General features: G+C 39.4%; 1 pseudogene; it reads right to left on the bottom strand.

The window, feature by feature from the left end:
• The window catches only part of LOC114080730 (actin, cytoplasmic 2-like), a 170683-nt pseudogene extending 152852 nt beyond the window's left edge, over positions 1-17831 (bottom strand).
• Between the last annotated feature and the right edge of the window lie 2301 nt (positions 17832-20132).

Here is a 20132-nt window from a genome sequence, read left to right as displayed (position 1 = left end):
ACAATCACCTGGAGGGATTGTTCACACACTGATTGCTGGACTCACAGCTGCTGATTTACTATGTCTGGGGTGGGACCTGAGAGAATTCGCATTTCTAACACGTTCCCATTTCCTTCAAAGATGTTGATGCTACTGGTTCTGGCACCACATTTTGAGAACCACTGATCTAGTACAGCTCTGTCCAATAGAAATGTAATGTGAGTTAAATTTCCTGTAACTATGTTAAAACACACACACACACACAAATTAAGTTTAATTATACAGTTATGCTTGGTATCCATGGAGGGCAGTTTCCAGGAATCACCTGCGAATACCCAAATCCCTGATGCTTAAGTCTTATATAAAATGGTGCAGTAATTGCCTATAACCTGAGCACATCATCCCATATACTTTCAATGATCTCTAGATTACTTTTATTTTTAAAAAGTATTGTATTGGTGCATTATAATTGTACATAATGGTGGGATTTGTTGTTACATATCCATACATGCACATGATATAACAATAGAATTTGGCCAATATCATTCCCCTGTATTTCTCCTTGTCACCCTCTCCTCCCTTTTCCAAGTTCCTTTCCTCTATTCTACTAATATCCTTTTGATTTTCATGACCTAGATTATTTTCATAGTACCTAATACAATGTAATGCTGTGTAAATAGTTGTTATACTGCATTGTTTAGAGAATAACAAGAGAAAGGTCTATACATGTTCAGTCCAGAGGCCAATTGTTTCCCTGAATATTTTTGATCCACTGTTGGTTGAATCCACAGATATAAACTCATGAATACTGAGGAACAACTGTATATCCAACACGTTATTACTTAAAAATATAATCAACATGCAAATTGTTATTTTATGTTCTTTCTCTTGGTAATAAGTCTTCAAGTTCCAATGTGTACTTTTCACTCACAACACATCTTAATTCTAGCCACATTTCAAGTGTTCAATGGCCCCTGTGGTGTGGCTACTGTATTATAGCATAGTTCTAGATAATTCTTGACCATCCCAGAACCACAAATTCCTTATGGCTATGAGTCACCTTCAGGGGCCTGGATATTCCCACAGGGTATATCTGGCTGTGGAAGTGGAATGAACATCCTCATACTCAAGGTTTCACTAATAGTAGTTGCTAGCTGAGGGAATAAGGTTTTGAGATGAATTTGGACATAAAGTGGTGCTGAGAATCAAACCCAGGGCACAGCAGAATTTATAAAAGAAGGAGTGGAGGAGTGAGTTTGAGGAGTTGGAGAGACTGGAAGCTGCTGAGAGAGTCTAGACTTGGAATTTGCATGACCTAATTTAAGATTCACTCTGCAGCTATTGGGGGGACAGAGCCTGAATCATAGCACACATGAGCGCAAGGCCCTGTGTGGTATGAGATAGATTCAAAGAAAGGAAAAGATGGATCAATCTGATATGTATGTGTGTGATTCTGTGTGTGTGAGACAGAGAGCATTCCATTGATTCCATTTCAAGCTTCCTTTAGTTACACAACAATCCATTCCCCATAACACACCTTCAATGGATTTTTCAGAATTCTGCTCACTTCTGCTCTTGCCACATCTCATGTGTTTTCAGGGCACTTAGGTTTGGGGTCTGGAGCTAACTCAGAGCACTGCTTACACTAGAAGATACCTCACTATGCTGCAGGGCTCTCCTTCCTGGCTGTTTTTCTTTCTTTTACAAGTGGCTTGGGGGCTGACTTGAAGGAGTGATCATAAAGAGAATGATTACTTTTATGCTAGCTGCAATGAAGAGAAGACTCAGTGAGGAGGGAGTTATACATGGAAATCAATACCAGCATTGGAAAGAATCCCCTTTTGCCCATATAAGTGCTGCCCACAGGGTCAATAGCTGGAATTAACCTGGATCCTTTTTTATTATTATTATTTTTAATAAAGCCGCTTTATGATAGACTCTGATGTGAACTCCCAGGCTGCAGCTGCACCAACGTGAAGGAAAAGAACAAATGGTGTTATCTGAGAGTTATCGCTTGTTCTGGTGGGTACCACTCCCCACTCCACCTCCTCCAACTCCCAGTCCCCAGAGACTCAGAGAGAGGAGAGTGAAACTAAGCCTCTTATGAACATAAACAGATACCAATATAAAAACAAAAGCATTCATTGCTCAGATTTTATTAGTTGTTTACTTTTGTAATATGAAATAATAAAAATTAGCTTTTATAGGTATGGCATACCGACTGCCTAGTAAATGCCAACCCTCTGATTGGTGCTCTGTTTATCTCATTTAATTCTTTCAACAATCCTAATAAGATAAAGACTTGGAGACCAGGGATGAGTAAACATCTCAAGGAAGATTATAAGTGGTTGACAGCCCACCTTTTACCAAAGTCTTTTTCACTCCCAAATCTGTGTGGCTTGCTGGATCAGAAAGGCTTACTTGATGGATGCTCCCTTCCTTTCTGTCTAAAATAGAGGTCAAAAGGCTCAGGTGTCTGTCTGGGTACCTTCTTCCCAGCCACCTCTAGTCATTGCTTCATTTAAGATGTACAAGGTTGGGGCCATTAGAAATTACTTCCAGGATAATTCTAGGTCAGACCTTGAATCTTCTCTCACACTTCACAACCAATTCACCAATAAATCCTGTTAAGTCTGCCTTTATTTATATATTCATATTTACATTTTTCCCAGTAATGAAGATTGAACCCAGGGACACTCTACCACTGAGCTACATCCACAACCCTTTTCATAAGTTTTTAAGTCAGAGTCTCCCCAAGTTGCCCACTTTGGCCTCCAGCTTGCATCCCTCCTATCTCAGCCTTCTTATTTGCTGGGATTATAGGTGAGTGCTACAGCATCTGTTTTAGGTCCTCTTTCTAAAAGATCCAGACTGAGACAATGCTTTGCTGCTCATCTGCCCTGCTCATCTACTCCAGTCTGATTCTGGCTCTGTCCCCACATAGCTGCAGAGTGAATCTTAAATCAGGTCATGCCAATTCCAAGTCTAGATTCTCTCAGTAGCTTCCAGTCTCTCGAAGAGTAAAAGTCAAATTCTTTGCAATGGCCTGTAAGGCTATATATACTCACCCTGAACACACACATACACACACATGCACACATACACACGTACACAAACACACATGCACACACACTGACACATATGCATGCAAGCTCGCAAGCACATTCTTCTCCAGTTTCTTCTTCTTCTCCCTTCCCCCTTCCTTGCTCACATCTCTCTGGTGACATCATCTCGTGGCAGTTTTTCATACTCACCAAGCACCCTTCTGCTTCCTTTATACTAAGGATTTCCTCTGCTCCAAATACTTTCTCCTCATCTAATAAAATGGTTCATTCCTTTACTTCCATCTGGTGTTTTCTTATCAGAAAGAATTTTACCCTGGCTACCTTATAAAAATAACAACCCTTCATTCCTTTTCACCCTCACTTTGCTGAATTTCTCTCTGGCACTTTCTACTGCCCAACATATTAAACATTTATTTACTTGTTTGTTGCCTCTGTCTCTCCCACACCCTCACCCTCTGCATCAAAATAAAATTTCCATAGAGATTTGTTTGATTCACAGCCCAAACAGTTCCTGGAATAGTTTCTGACAGGAAGAAGGTGCTCTGTAAATATTTGTGGAAAGAAAGAAAGAAAACCATTTGGGTGCCACCACACAAGGAGAGAGGAACAATACAATGAATTTTAGAGAGATGATTGGGTGTCCACATACAGAGAACCTCCCCCTTCCAAGTTAATCTTGACTGACTCCCTAAAGTGCAAACCCCAGAGGAGTTTCTAGCTGGGAGTCAACACTTGTTCAGCCTGATACCACTTCAGAAGCTTCTCTACACCTGGCATCCCTGGTATTGAATAAAGCAAGCACACCACAATGGGCTATGTTGTTTCCCATGATTCTCTGCATTTCTCAGAACTCAGAGGAGGACAAATTGTCATCAGTGGGGGTCTTCAGGTGGTTATTCAACAGAGTCAATCCGAAGCCTCCATTCTTTCTGCTTAGCTGTGCTGTCCCAGCTTTCTGAGTCATTTAAGGACAAAGGTATAAAGAAGAAAAACTGACAATTTGTAGACTTAACCCAGTTTGTGTTGTAGATAGTTTCTTCAGGGTGATGCACCATACCTTGAGCAAAGTGGCCTCCTAAGATGGGTATTGAGACTGGAGCAGAGTTAGAGAAAGCTGGTCTGCTACTTAGGACAGAATGAAAACAGGGATCAACATACATTTTGCTACTTTGGTCTTTCTAGCTGAACTGAACTCAGCAGCTCTAGAGATGATAATGTTAGTAAAAAGTCTCAACCTCTCAGCATAGAGAACTAAACTCGAAATTGATACTTGCCAGACAGCAAACTAGACTAAGTGTTCGCCTACATAGATCTAATCTGTAATATGGCAATTTCCACCTGTCTCTTTAATATTCTCTGGTTTGGGGGGGGGGGGTTCTTGCCATACATGGCTGGGCTACCTTTATTTGTTCTATTAACCAGTAATTCCTAAATCTTCACGATCTCTTGTTTGGCATAGGCAATCCCATTGTAGATATGTGTATCTCATGATCCAGAAGAAATGGCCTGCTTCAAAAAAGACAGGGAGGAAGGGCCTCCCAGCAATATTTTAGATAGTTCAGCATTCATAGCAGGAGAATAGTTCACAAGGGTAATATATTCTGGGAGTCTGCTGGAACGCTCACCTGACAAGAGCCCTGTTGAGATGTCGTTCATTCCCCCGGGAGCTTTTCTGTTTATAAATACCTTTACTCATCTTTCAGCTGAATAAGAAGTTGAATGGAAACTTCAGTGTTTGAGATCACAAAATGGGTTTGATGCTCTAAGGACTTTGATATGGAGAAAACCAGAGTTAACAATCCTTATGTATAGGCTAGTTCTAAAATCCTAGAATTTGGGAATTGTGTAGGACTGTAGACATTGCTTCAGATGCAGTTAGGTATGGTAACCACTACCCACATGTGGTTATTTACATTAAAATTAAAATAATTTAAATCAAATAAAATTAAAAATTTAATTTCTTATTCATACCAGCTGGTCAAATGCCACGTGGGGCTAGTGGCTACATATTGGGCAGCACAAATAGAGAGCACTCTTATCACTGAGGAAAGTTCTATTGAAGAGCACTTGTTAACCATTTGGACTGCTCATCTCATTTTACAGAAAAGAAAACAGAGTCTTACGCAGGTCAAGTTAAAGTGTCTTTCCCTCTTGACTTTCAGTGTCTTGGCTATAATGAGAAAGGACCCACTTTGTCTTACTTCTTTTCATGCGACTGACCATCTAATGATAGTGTTAGCTGTTATCCTGTCAACACCCAGCACAAACACAAATGAAAGAAACCAAGCTGGTGACATAAGTAACTGGTATGAGTAATTATAAGGTGAAATTAAAATAAAGTCAGGAAATTTTGCCTTCTCTGTGAAACCCACCAGGACTAATATGAAGGGAAGAGACAGATTTTCCTAAAAGCACTGTGTTTAGATGTATAGCTCACAGAACTACCTCAGTTACTATGGGACTTCAATTCTTACTTACCCAATAAATGCATTTTATCCTGTTTCTTTGGTTTTGTATAATGAATGTCACTTGGGATTTTAATTGCCTAAGTAACATGAAGAAAGCTTTCCTACAGTGTCCATGGGACATATTTAGAAACACTTGGGCCATAGCAAGGAATAAGCACTAATGGTGATGGCTACTATCACCTGTGTAGGGAACAACTATTTTCAATTACCTTGTAGATGGAAAGCTAAGGAGTCAGGGGAGCAGACTATGATTCTAAGGTTAAGAACTCACAACTAGAAGAAGGCTGGGTAATTCCTATGAAAACTGGAACATATTTATATACAGGAATCTCTCTCTAATAATTTGCTCAATTTTTTATGCACTTTAAGAATCTCATATTTAGGCCAAGAAATCCAAGAAAATACTACCATTTTCAAGGTTGACATAAATCTAAGAAAATTTTAGAGCTCCTAAGGGTCAGGGAAAGTATTTTTATTCATTTATATTCCCCATCACTCAATTCTGTCTCTGGAACACAGTATGCAGCCACTGTCTGAGGGAGGAAGGAAGGAAGGAAAGAAGGGAGGGAGGGAGGGAGGAAATGATTTCTATACACTGTATTCTCTGATTTAACCCACACTCCAGATCACATATCACCCATTTATAATGCCATGTGCTAGTCTTCTATGTTTACCCTTTCTCAGCCTGTTTCAAGAATCAGCTTAATCCAAGAGAAAGCTATGGGAAACAAAGATTCATACAGCATATTATATTTTATATATTTAATAACTGATCTGTCATGGCATTTGTCTGCATTAAAAGTTGGGTATCATAAGTGGCTTGGCAGCTGTGGCCTCCAGTGAGGTTATGCTTTCTGCTCTACCTCATTCATGCAGATGGACAGCTTGGTACAGACCAGCTCTCATGTGCTCCTAGGGTAGGTCCAATAGCTTAATGGTGGGAGGTGCTTCCCATACAATAGATTTGGGACCTTTGATGTGCTGAGTAATTTTATTCTCCACTTCAAAGGCTCAAAGGTACACAACTACTAAGTGGTGAAGCTAGAATTTGTCCAAATTCAAAGCTACCATTCTTTCTGCTATATGTTGTTTTGGTCCAGTTGTTTTATTGGCATGCATTTTGGAGAACAAAGCAGGGAGACATTGACATCAAATAGGTATTGTATAATTTATATGGCAGATTTTAACTTTGTAATAAAAATGAGAGACTTGTAGATAATAAAAAAAACACAAGTTGGTCTGATGTTCATGGCTTCCCTTTATTGTTCCATCACTAATTTATAAAAGTGTCATGTAGTATCTAGCTGGTACCATCAGGTCACTCTGAGTTTTGTCTTTTTATGTTTTTACTCCTGGATCTAATTTTCATGTGGACAAGTTTCAGAAAGTTATGAGACCTATTCTAATACTAGTGTAGCTAAAGACTGACAGATCTTGCTGACCATCTGGTATTAGAAAGTACAACCATTTGTCCTGGAGTCCTCTTCATGTCTTCATTAGGGATCTGGAAATAAAAATAAAGGTCTGGATTGAAGAAATCTTAGGGCCTTAATTCTAACTCTCAGAGAATTAAACATCTTGAAGTACTGGGATATAGTTATGTTCCTAACAACCTGCCCCTCTTCTTGGCAACACCTAATACACTTGGATTTTCTTGACTCTTGTCAAGTATCCTTGCAGACTATGCATCTCTTGAAGGCAGAGACTGTGAAGTTCTTTTTAACATAATGTCCCAGGACATAGCAAGCACACAATGCCCTGTCAATAGGTGGCACTAAAATGTTATTGAAATAAATGTATGTTTAAGACACCGAGCTCTGTGAGTTTCATGCTGGTTTACTCTCTTTTACATAGGTTAAAGGTTGGAGAACTAGACTGGAGAAAAAATATAACACATGCCTCTGATCAAGGTGTCTTTTAAAATGGTGTCTTTTGTTCAGTGGGTGCAAATCTGTACATGTGTGTCTTAAGTAAGGTAGAAAGGAAGAAGTTTGTCCTTAGGATCTCCCTGGCAGGACAGTTGACCAAAGATGAATGCCAAACGAGAAGGAGGAGCAAGCTGGAGTCCTTGGAGGGTTTTCCTGCTCCTGGAACATTCCTGCTTTCAGGGGTATGTAGGAATATCTAAATAGATAATGGTTGACAGACAACTGCATTCTAAGGAACAATCACTTCCCATAAGTAGTACCAAAGGAGAGCTCACCCACTGGAGGGTCCCAGATGGGAGTCCAGCAATTTTTCTCTCATCTTTTTCCAGGAGTGGCAATATCTAAAGTAGTTTTAGCTCAAGGGCTTTAGTAGTTTCTGGGAGAAAGACATACCTAAGCAAAGGAAGGCAGCTGTTGTAGAAAAACTGGGTCTCATACTTACTACACTCTAGATGGTTTGAGAATTGTTGACTTGAAGGTTTATACAAGCAACTTCACCCTCTCATGCATAAGGAAAAGGAAGCTGCAGACAGGGCTTCCACACTGTGTGGGCAGCGTCACCATCTGGATACTGTACAGTCCTGTGTTCTCCACTCAATTGAGGATTGATCCCCAGGAGTTTGAGCAGACTGGCTTAGGTCAGTGTCATGTAATTGCCCCTCATTACCACTATGTTTTTTTACTCAATATATAAAATGTTCAGTTTATACAATCCAGTTCTGATTATGAAGAAGTCACTTAGTTTTACCTATTTGTAAATGCAATTGTTCATCCATTTAGCTTTTCTTTTTCACCAAGTGTCTATTGAAATCCTGCTATGTACTAAATGACTAGGAAAAGGACTAGTCACATCTACTACACACAGTAATTACAAATCTCTACTAGCAGAGAGGTGGAGAGTTAATAAATTCCTACTGTTTATGAATTTAGAAACAAACACTGACAGTGAGGGAGAGAAAAGGCTTTTTAGGATTTGGTCCAGCCAGTGTCTCAACCTTGTTACAGAAACTGGGTCATACATTGTGTTTTACTACTGAAGACTTAGAGGTGCACTTTTTTTTCCTTCAATGATAAAATTGAGGTGTCAGTCTGATAATTGCCAACAGCCCAGGTAAAATGAAATCAAAGATCAATGTGTACCCATGGGCACATATTTCCCTAATTTTGCTTTGGAATTTAGTTCAGACTATAAATCATAGAAAATAGAGCCTTCTTAACAGGAAAACCACCCTCTAGGGAGCATGCAGGAAGGTGCTGCCACCTCAGGTTAACAGGAGGGCTTCCCTGGAAGCCTCCCTGAAGCAGTCCAGAGCAATGATACCAATATAGCTCTCTGCACACATTGCTCTGCCAAAGATCCGCCTTTAGCTCTCCCGCCTCTTCAGCAGGTAGTTCAGCTTATACCTCACAGTTGGTTGAACAGTGCTGCTGGGTTGCCTGCAGAATTTATTTATTTCTGTTCTCTCTACTGTGGAAACATAGAGTAGAGCTTGAACGAAAAAAAAAATTCAAAATACCAAGAAGTGGGTGGATAACCTAGGGCCACAATGAAAAGCCAAAAAATTCTTATTGGTTGCTTTGCCTGGTGAATCAGTGGGGGCTAATTAAATGTACTACTGAGAAGGGGGATATGGTGTGTTTTATAAGGCTGAGTAATCCCTTAGTGAGGTAAAGTTAAGGTTTCTCTCATAGGAAGCTGCTGACTAATGTGAGGTGGGTGGACTCTTTGGAAATGCCCTGAGCTATTCCAGCTGGTACACAAGTGAAGAACCATTTATTAACCAGCACCTCGAGGGCCCCAGTGAGGGAAAGAAATTTAGGACAATTATGTATTTTTCCTACTCTGCTTCCCCAAGAATTAGACTTTGCAGCATTGTTAAAAATAGGGGAAAATGTCAGAGAATTCTGTATTGAAATCAATTTCTACATAATTGTCCACAGTGCGAAAGTAGAGACAATATTCTTCTAGCCAAAATTTTTATCTTCTTTTTTGACCTCACAGTCAATCTGCAGAAATCTACCCTTCACTATGCTTTTGTCTCACCTGGCCTGGTGGGGTGCCCCTGTGAACATAAATAGCTTTAGATCTTTGCCTTCTCTTCTTCAGTGAAAATTGGCTTCCTAAGAAGATAAAGGGGGACACTTCCCAGACCTCTGCCACTTCTTACCATTTCTTTTTGTCTTTGAACCATAGCTTGAAAGAAAGATACTTTATTAAATGCAAAGTGAGGGAAAACTTCTTGATCAAATTCCATAGTTTTTTTTAAGTCCACATACATAAAATTCTAGTAAAGATCTTTCAAATACAATTTTAAGGAGAGTGGATTACAGGAACATTTATTTTTATTACTTCAGAAAATTTGGGAAGAATATGGCTCTATCCAGACAGAGTGTAGTAAGTATGGAATAAGGTCATCTTCATTTATTTAGAGAAATATAACCGAAGAGACTCTAATAATAATTGAAGAAAAACATTTGAAATTCACTGATTTTGAAATTAGTTGTATGTATTTAAAATTAGTTTCCAGGTCAATATGGGTGTGTGTGGTATAATTATGAAGTAATTAATAGCAAGTTAAAAATAAACTATGTTGATCATGATAATGCCCATAAGCTATGGTGGCTTACATTTATTTTATTAATTTATTTTTATATATTTAATTTTTAAAACTGATACATAACATAAAATTGTACATATTAAAGGGGTGCCATGTGATATTTCAACATGTGTATGCATTGTGTAATGTTTAGACATATTTAGCTCCCCAAATGTGTCTACTTTTTAAAAAAAAAAATAAAGTGTTAGTAAATCAGAGGAATTATTATTCCAAAATACTACATATTATTAATATTATAGAATTTATTTTGGAGTGAGTTTTGAGACTGAACTTTTGGAATTCACCTTTGTAGTTAAGAATGTACCTGGTCTAGATGCAGTGGGCAAGAATAGCTTCATCAAAAGTAGAGCTGTGATTTGTTCAAGTGATGTCTACGAAGTGGTGCCTAGGAAGCTCTGTGTTCTCATTACCAAAAGAACATTGAGAAAAACCCAAATAGAGACTGTTTGAACCAACTTCATCAGAGCTCTGGAAAATAGTCAAAGTTTACAGCTACCAAGTCAATATCTAATTAAAAAAGAAAGAAAGACATCTTCAAACTGGTAGAAAATTTCATGGCATTTTTACTTGTCCTTGTCCCATTTCCTCTTTGGCATGGTAGGTTTTGGTCTTTAGGCAGTGTACTCCTTCTCAGTCCCCTACCTTTAAACTTGAAGGAGCAGAGCAAAATTTAAATTATTGTGTACATCTACTGTAGCTTTTCTGAGAAATATTCACAATATGGGTTCAAGGTAACCATCACTGTTTTATTCAGCTGGACCTTAGGCAGTAAAAGTGGGCATTGCTTTTAAAAGCTGAAAAGTGACTATCTACCTGCACATGTCCAGGCAAAAGAAGAGAAGTGGAGACAAACAACAGGACATCTAAGTCCAGAAAAACTGAAGTGAGACTCTTCGGAAAATTAAGACATTGAAAAGCATTCATGAGTATGGAGGAATCTAAAAAGCCACACACATTCAGGAAAGATGCATGCTCAAAAAAAAAAAAAACTAAGAAGACCTTAAACATTTACTTTAAGATTATTGCTGACTCATAAGAAGCCTAGCTAAGTGCTGAAGAGGTTTCTAAGCACAGATCCAATTTGTAAAGACAGGAAGAGTTTCTGGTACTCAAATCTCTGTCAAAATATTAGCTGACCACAGAGACATGAGTGATCCTACATAACATGAAATAATTTTTTTTTTCAAAAATAGTTTGGGAAAAAACAAGAGCAAGTGGCTTATTCCAAAAACAGAATAAATTAACAAAAACCATCCATGAGGGAAACAAAAAACCACGCTTACTAGCTAAAGACTTTATAACAACCATCTTAAATATGCTTATAACATGAGCAAACATCTAATGAAATCACAGAAACAAGTATAAACAAAATGACAAAATCAAAAAAGAGATTTTGAAAAGGAATCAAATAGAAATTCTGGATATGAAAAATGTAAGAAGTGAGAAAGTTCATTAGAGAGATTCAACATAAAATGTGAACAGGCAGAACTAATAATTACCTAAGTTGGAGATAGAAAATTGGACATTATCAAGTCTGAGGAATGGAAAGAAAAATAATGAAGGAACTCGAAAGATACCATCAAATGGACCAATCCTGACACATTATAGGAGTATTTTAATTTACAAGACAGAGAACAAGAAACAAAGATTATTTGAAGAAATAATGACCAAAAATTCCTAAATTGGCTAAAAGATATGAAGCCTACAAATTCAAGAAACTCAACAAATTCCACGTATGATAGACTCCAAGACCAAGTACTGGCAGTTTCAGTCTCTGGTTTCAAAATGGTGCTGCTGCATTGTACACCTCAGGAGAGGAGAAATAGCATGTCTTCACATGGCCTAAAAACAGAAGAGGGTGAATACACTCCTAAAAATTCTTTTTATAAAACAGCACTAATCCATTCATGTAAGCAGAGCCTTCATGACCTAAATTCCTCCCAAAATTGTTGCAATGGAAATTAAGTTTCCATCACATGGGTTTTGGAGAATACACTCAAATCATCATGCAATGTGTATGAAAACACACACACACACACACACACACACACACACAATATTATTCAGTCACAAAAAATAATGGAATTCTGATAACATTCTATAAAATTGATCAATCTTGAATACTAATTAAGCCAGATATAAGATGACAAATATTGCACAATTCTTATATGAAATACCTAAAATAGGCAAATTCATAGAAAGTAGAATAGAGATTACTAGAGGCTTAAAGGAGGGAGGAAATGAGAATTATTGTTTTATGGAATAGAGAATTCTGTTTGGGATGATGAGAAAGTCCTGGAAGTGATGAATGTTGCAAACATTCCAAATGCATTCAATGCCACTGAATCACAAACTTAGCAAAGTTAAAATGGCTAATTTTATATTATGTATGCTTTATCACAATTCTCCAAATGTTTAGATTTAAAGTAAAAAGGCTTTCCATGACATGTATTTTACATTATTTAATACCAACTTAACTTGCTACAGATTCTTTCTTTTATGGTCTTATAAAAATAGGGACGTTTTATTTTCTTTGCATATTTTGTTCCCTTCACTACACAATAAGCTCTATGAGGGCTGATACCATATCTGACTTGCCCTCTGATACATCCAATGTCTATCTCTGTGCTTGACATCTAGCAGCTGCTCAATAAATATCCATGTAGCAAATTGAAGATCATTATTTTTTCTAGGACTCCAAGTCAACTTTTTAAATACTTTAATTTGGGGAGAAGAAAAAAAGCAAACCAGACTGCAGAAAATAAAAATAAAAATAAAAAATTTCAAAAATCCCCTCAAATTATTTATTCTGTTATTTTTCTTAATAAAATTAAGTTACATGAAAGCTATTGCTGCCTTTTTCTACATGAACTTGTTTATTCTGTAATTTCTGTGATCTTCAAGGCCAATTGAAATATACTTTTGTCTTATTAATTTAAGCATATGTTGTGGATGAATGTGAGGTGTTCCCCAATGTGAGGTGTTAGGCCATGTAGGACTGTTCAGAAGAGAAATCACTAGATCATGAGGGTTGTAACTTCATCAGTGCATTAACACTTTTGATGGATTAATAATTTGAATGGACTACTAAGTGGAAACTATAGGCAAGTAGGACATGGCTGCTGCAGTCTGGCTGGGCACAAAAATCACGAGCCACTCAAGCAAGAACAAACTATTTCTGAACTCCACCAGCACACTCCACACATGCTTGGGGGGGGGGGAATGCCCAACGCCACAAGGCTCCTCCTGGGACCACACCCCAACAGGAAAAACCCTCCTCCGGAATTCCCTCCTACGCACTTCCCCAACCAATGGGAACTCTCCGGGAGTCCCAAGAGAGCTCCAAAGTAACAGGCCTAGGCAGACAGCAGGGGTCTAATCTCCAATTGAATGCACATCTTAACATAATCATTATCATCTCAATGGCTTGCTGGTGTCACCTTTCAACCAAAAATGCCATGCGTCATTCCTACTTGGCTATGACTCTCAGCATCTCCCCCCTTCTGTTTAATTAAACAACAAGCAATGTGGCTTAGGGACTGTGCCTGTTAGGTTGTCCAATGCTACATATGGTCCTTACCTGTCATCGGATGAGCTGACCTCTAGGCGTGAGCCTCCTGTCTTAGGTTGGTACCACTGCAATTGGATCATACCCGTCACTGACTACCGGTCCAGCATACAGCCATACTTGTGGATAGGCATATACACCAGTGGGGGGGTGAGATTCTTTGCCTCACCTCTGTTGGCCCCCAAATTTGGCCTTGGTGCCAGTGGGGGGGTGAGGTTCTTTGCCTCACCTCTGGTATTGTGGCATTTTGTATCCTCCCCTTCTGCTTGTAGCAGATTATTTATGGTGTTTGTGTAAAAACCACTATGGTCATTATTTAAATTAAACAAAAGGGGGAAATGTTAGAGTCTGTAAACAAGTCAAGATGGTGCCTGGCATTTTGCAGAGGGAGTGGTTTGTGAAGTAACACCAGCGAGCCACTGAGTGTGGAGATTCCTTATTGGTTGACTGCTGTATCTAGTTTATGTTAATTAAGATAAGCTGTGTGTAATGTATATACACCCCTCTGGTCCTACAATAAACGGCTCCCACTCCTGCTGTATCAATCTTCACAAGTTCCTAGTCACCCCCCCAGTTATTTTGCTGCAGCCGGACTGCGTCACATGGCTGACAGAAGTAGGTCACTGGGGGTCTGCCTTAGGGAAATATATCTTGTACCTGGCCTTTCAAAATCTCTCTCTCTCTCTCTCTCTCTCTCTCTCTCTCTCTCTCTCTCTCTCTCTCTCCCCCGCCCCCCCCCCATTCCTTCCTGGCTTCTGTGACCTGGACAACTTTTCTTTGCCACACATTTCCGCTATGATATTCTTCCTCACTTCAAGCCCAGAGTGATGGAATCAGATCATGGCCTGAACCTCTGAAACTGTGAGCTCAAAATAATACTTTTCCTCCTCTAAATTATTCTTGTCAGGTATTTTGATCATAGTAATGAAAAGCTACTAACACAGCATACCTCCTTGTGATGCAAAGGGGCAATTGCAGGTTTAAACTATAGATGATTAATTCTGACTTTAACAATTGCAAAAGAGATCTGTTTTGTTGTTGTTGACATTCTTCTTCCTTTCAAGGAATGTTTTGAGCAGGACCAAAGGAATTGCGTATTTGTGATAATAATCAATTAAAACAACTGTGATAATTGATCTCCATAGATGTCTCCTATATAGTATACATCCACACTGCTCTGCTCTGGCCAAATATAGCCAATAGAATGTGATGGAAGTGATTGTGTGACTTCTAGGTCATGGGAATTTATGCAACTCCATCTTTGTGGCTGGGACCCCCTGTTTTGGAGGAAGCCAGCCACCATGTAATAAGTTTGGCAACTCTAAAAACTCGATGCTCTGAAAAAGCCCAAGATGGACATATGGGGAAAGAGTGACAGTGAGCACTTCTAGCTATTCTAGCCATTCTTGCCTATGTGCCAGGCACATACTAATGAAAGAACTATCTCAGACTTTCAGCCCCAGCAGATGCCATGGGGAAAAGGACCAAAGCCCCAGCTATGTGGTTGCAGGAATGTGATTCACCCAGGTAAGCTCCAGGTATCATGTCACAGAAACAAGCCAGTCCCATTGTTCCCTGTCCCTAAATCCTAATAAACAGAATCGGGAGTATAAGAAAATGGTTGTCTTTTATATCACTAAAATTTTAGGAGGTTTGTTATATAATCAGAACAACACTTCAAAGTGTTTGAAAGCAGTCTCATTGTTTCATGCTCACACAAACATGAAGATGTGCCTTCAGGGAGGACCTAAAACAATTCTGACTTGCAGATCTGTCACACAGGAGAGTCATCTTATATTTTTTATCATCATCTACAAAATGGAATAATAAATAATACCTCCCTGATAATGTAGTTGTGCATATAAAATAAAATTTTGTATGTGGAATCACTTATAAACTCTGAATTGCAGAACAAAACCTCTAGTGGCAGTGGTGATTCTGGGTGGTGACACAGGGTTATATGTTGTGATGGTGGTGGTGGTGATAGCAGTTAAAGATTAATCAGGCAGCAGTCATCACTGTCTGTGAACATGTGAGCAAACCGTACCTCTGCAGGGACATTCTTGAATCTACACTTAGCAGTGCTCTGTGAAGGACAGAATCATAGGACAGACATTGGCCTTAAAAATTTGACAAAATTTTTCAAGACATATTATTTAAATTTGTGAAACATTAATCTACATTTTGTAGAGGAATAAACATAAAGAATTAGACCTGACTGAGTAGATTCCAATTTGCTATAAGAGTTCAGAATTGAAAAAACATCCAAATGGCTTTATACTGGATGCAGTTTCTTTTCCCCTGGAAGCAGTGGTGAGTGGGTGCAAAGAAGAAGGGAGACTTATAAAACAAAAGCATATAGAGAGAACTAAATAAGGGAGCCACTAAGGTGAAAATGTTGGAGCAAATGTGCTTTGAGTTCCATCCAACTTAATGTGGGAACGTTCTCCGGGACACTGCATGTTCCAGGGTCAACTGCCTGCCTGCTCCATACAGCATTCATGTGGAGTCCTCTTTAATCTGCTTCCAAGGCCTCAATTGCTTTTGTCTGGAGCAAAACAAACACATCTTTCTCTACTCAGGAGGACAGCCTTAACCACCACCTTTCTGGGCATGGTTTGCATTTTAGAAATTCATTTCTTGGCCAGTGGGGAAATGAGAAAATGGGAGAGTCAGACATCAGTTTTCCCACAGAAATACTATTACAAATTGTGGTTACATTCCCAGGATTCCTTCATGGAAAGTTATAGAATTCAGCCAGTGCAGCCCATCCCTGGCGACTTGTCTAGATTCTCTTTGCAATGGTCGTGATGGCAGAAGAACATTCCAGTTTATCATCCTGTCCTCCCCCATCACCTTTCCTCTGATTTTCTCTGTTTGATGACACTTTTCCTTGAGAATAACAGAAGCTTTTAGCTCAGGCACTCTCCTGAGAATCTCCAAGTGTTTCAGTCAGATTTTTCATGGGGCTGACGGTGATGGAGAACATCATGCGGAAGGGCATGGCAGAGGAAAGCAACTGGGAACATGGCACCAGGAAGTGGAAAGAGAGCTCTGCTCAACAAGGGCAAAATATAAATCCCAAAGACATATCCCAGTGACCCACCTCCTCCAGCCACACCCTATCTGCTCACAGTTATGGTCCAGTTAATCCCTATCAGTGGATTAACATACGGGTTAGGTTAAGGCTCTCAGAACCCAAACATTTCACCTCTAAAACTTTTTGTGTTGGCTCACACATGACCTTTTGGTGGACACCTCATATCTCAACCATCACACCCAGTCTGCATGGCTTCCTGGATACCTCTTTTCTTACTTCCTGGGAGTGGCCCTGTCTACTTCCCTTTCACTTCCTTCCCGATATCCTTGCTTTCATAACATCTTCTTTCCTCTCAGGTCACAGGTAGCACCTGCTTCTCCCTCTCTTCTGTTCTCTGAAGATGACACATCCCTTCTATGGCTTCAGATCACTTTGGTTACTTCCCCAAGGGAAGGCAGGGGAGGTGGAACAGAAGCAGGAAGACTTGCCAGTTTCCTCTCTTTTCTAACCATGGGTTTATACATAGAGCTAGGCATTGGATGTTCTCTGGACTTCATCTCTACCTGTGTGAGAAAAAGAGCCAGAAGCATCCAAAGCTTTCTCACCTTTCCTTAGAAAGATACCTAGACTCTGTTTATACTAAAATACTCTATCTGCATTATTTCTGACTCATTCCTCTTTGCATTTTCCCTGTCCTCTAAATGACTTGGGAAGGACTCTGCCTTAGAGCTACCTTGGAGGAAGAGTTGACAATAATCATAATTAGAGCTGCCATTGACTGCCTTCTCTGCTAGGAACTGAACTAGGCTCAAACTTAATATAACATGTAAAATTAATGAGCACCAGATACCAGGCAAAGTCTTACACACACACACAAACACATACACACATTTATACTATCTATCTGTATAAGTATGTATATATGTATATATATATATATATATATTTTTTTTTTCATTTAATAGTCAAGCAACCCCATAATGTAGAAATCATTAATACCCTTCTACAGAGGAGGTAACTAAGGCCCAGAAGGTAAAGTGACTTGCTCACCCTTATCTTTATCACTCTTATCTTTAGGCATGAGACTGCCGCTCTTCATCCTGGAGGTTATCTGAAACAAGGCCTCACAGCCGTTCTCTGTGTAGCAGCCACTTCTTCCTTTCATTTCCCTTGCCCCAAACCAAACCTCATCCCAGACACATGGTAGGCCCTGCTAACAACTCCTCTCTCTGCCAAACAAAGGCCTGCTGATGGGGAGAAGTGAGGATCAGGCTGCACTGGGTTGGAGTCCTCAGGTCACAGACCAATTTCAGTAATTGGAGTGCAGGGAAGAGAGAAAGAAGGTGGAAGAGGTTAAGGGAGCTGAGTGCACCTTGATACTGTAGTAAGAGTTTTAATGAGGATCTAAGGAGACCAAAGGAGAGGAGATGTGATTAAATGCTCTAGCAACAGAGAGGTGTGATGATACTAAATACATCACGTTTCTTTAGTCTTAACAATGTTTATCATATTTTAAAGTTTCTGAAAACAAATGCACCTTGTAGTTTATAAATGTGTAAACTTTCATAAGAAATATTCTCTCCCTCCTTCCCCAAAGAAACTTCTATGCCAGAGGTGAATTTTATGATAACATGCTTCTTAGAATCCAGAACATTCCATATAGGTCAGTTGACATCCCCAAGTCAGAAGCTGAAAATGAGACTAAGATTGATGAGACTAAGATTGGTTTTTTGCTTAATAAGAATGTATTTTGAGATACATGTACCTACCTAAGTAAGGTAGTGGGGGAAAGTCTCTATTTATTGTTTTGCCAAGTCAGAGAAAAGTGGAAAGGGTGGACCAACCCCAAATTACCTAAGAATGCAAGGAAAGAGAGGATGAAGCTACTCTCACCCTCTTTTATTAGGCCTAGAGCATAAAGTACAAATGGAAGTCCCCATGGCACTTGCCCTACTCTTCAGGCCTGTGAAAGAATTCTACAGATCTACACACACAAATTACATATCTGACCCCCATAGTCACCACAACCACCCCTCTTCCCTAGGTGCCAAATCAGTGGCCTGGTTCTCTTCAATAAATCTGGGGAAGATGCTTGCACAGGATCAGAAAGCATGCACAGCAACATTTGGGCAGGGAATACGAGAACCCCAACACACGGAATATGTTCCAAATTCTAAACTCAGGAAAGGCAGCTCCTCTACCCTAAAAGCAAGAAAAAGTATAGTTCAGAATATTGCCTTTGTGTGTGTGTGTGTGTGTGCGCACCAGGGATTGAACTCAGGATTCTAAACCACTGAGCCATTTTTACAACCATTTTTGGTATTTTACTTAGAGAAAGGGTTTTACTAAGTTGCTGAGGCTGGCTTTGAACTCATGATCCTCCTGCCTCAGCCTCCTGATCTGCTGGGATTTCAGGCCTGCACCACTGTGCCTGGTAAGAATACCACCTTTACTTTTAATACCAACTGCCAGTTCAGGGGTTCCTGTGACCACCCTCAACTTTGATAATTTTATAGAAGGACTCATATGTAACTCACTATTAATACAATTTTGGTGTGTTATAGGAAAGGGTAGAGATTAAAAGGAGTCAAGGAACGAGATGCATCCTGCAAGGTCCAGGAGTGTTCCAAAGGAGGACCTTGCAGTTGTCCTCTTTCTGTGGTGTCACTGACAACTCTTATTGGAAAAGATGTGTGACAATCTGTGTGCAGTATTTTCTTTTAGGAAACCTTCCCCAAACATTGGTGTCCAGAATTGCATCAGGAATCAGTAACATCCATAGTTGACTGAGTCCCTCAGAGGCCAAGCTGGTATCTTTAGTTTCTATCCCCTCTGGAGATTGAGAAAATGACAGGTGGCCCAAGTCCCTCTTCAAATATCATAATGTTAGACTCTCCATTGTGGCTCAAGGTCCCAGATTAAATAAAAATAAAAAGAAAAAACTGCTTTTCCTAGAGAATCCCTTCTAGGAGAAGAAGACAAAATGTCAAGGGTTCTTTTAGGTAAGGTTAATTCTGTATTGTAAACCTACACTCCTACTTCATGGAATTCAGGGTTATCAGAGCAGATATAAGAAAATTTGAATTTTAAGTAAACAGTGAATATTATTTCAGTATAACTACAGCCAAGGCGCTGCACCAATAAGCTTTTACCCACCATCCCCCAAAAGTTTGCTGTTTATCTGAAATTAGAATTTAAATGAATGTTTTATGTTTTTATTCACTAAGTCTGGCAACCCAGTGGGCAGGAACAAGGATAGAAGTGGTATAGCTCTTTACCTTGTATAACATGGGCTCCAAGTATTGACTCAGTTATCTGGCCCAAAGATTGGACTGGGCAGTGAGCATATCTACATTTTTTTTTCAAACCTAAATCAAACTTGATGATAGACAAAAGTCAGTCCCAGGGTATTTTTTCAGAGATAACAATTCAAAGCAGGAAGAGTTTAAGAACACAGCTGAGGCCA

Source organism: Marmota flaviventris, chromosome 13 (genome assembly GCF_047511675.1).
Source record: "Marmota flaviventris isolate mMarFla1 chromosome 13, mMarFla1.hap1, whole genome shotgun sequence".
NCBI classification, from domain to species: Eukaryota; Metazoa; Chordata; class Mammalia; order Rodentia; family Sciuridae; genus Marmota; species Marmota flaviventris.
Note: the sequence above shows the minus strand (reverse complement) of the source record. Positions and strands in the feature narration are given on the sequence as shown.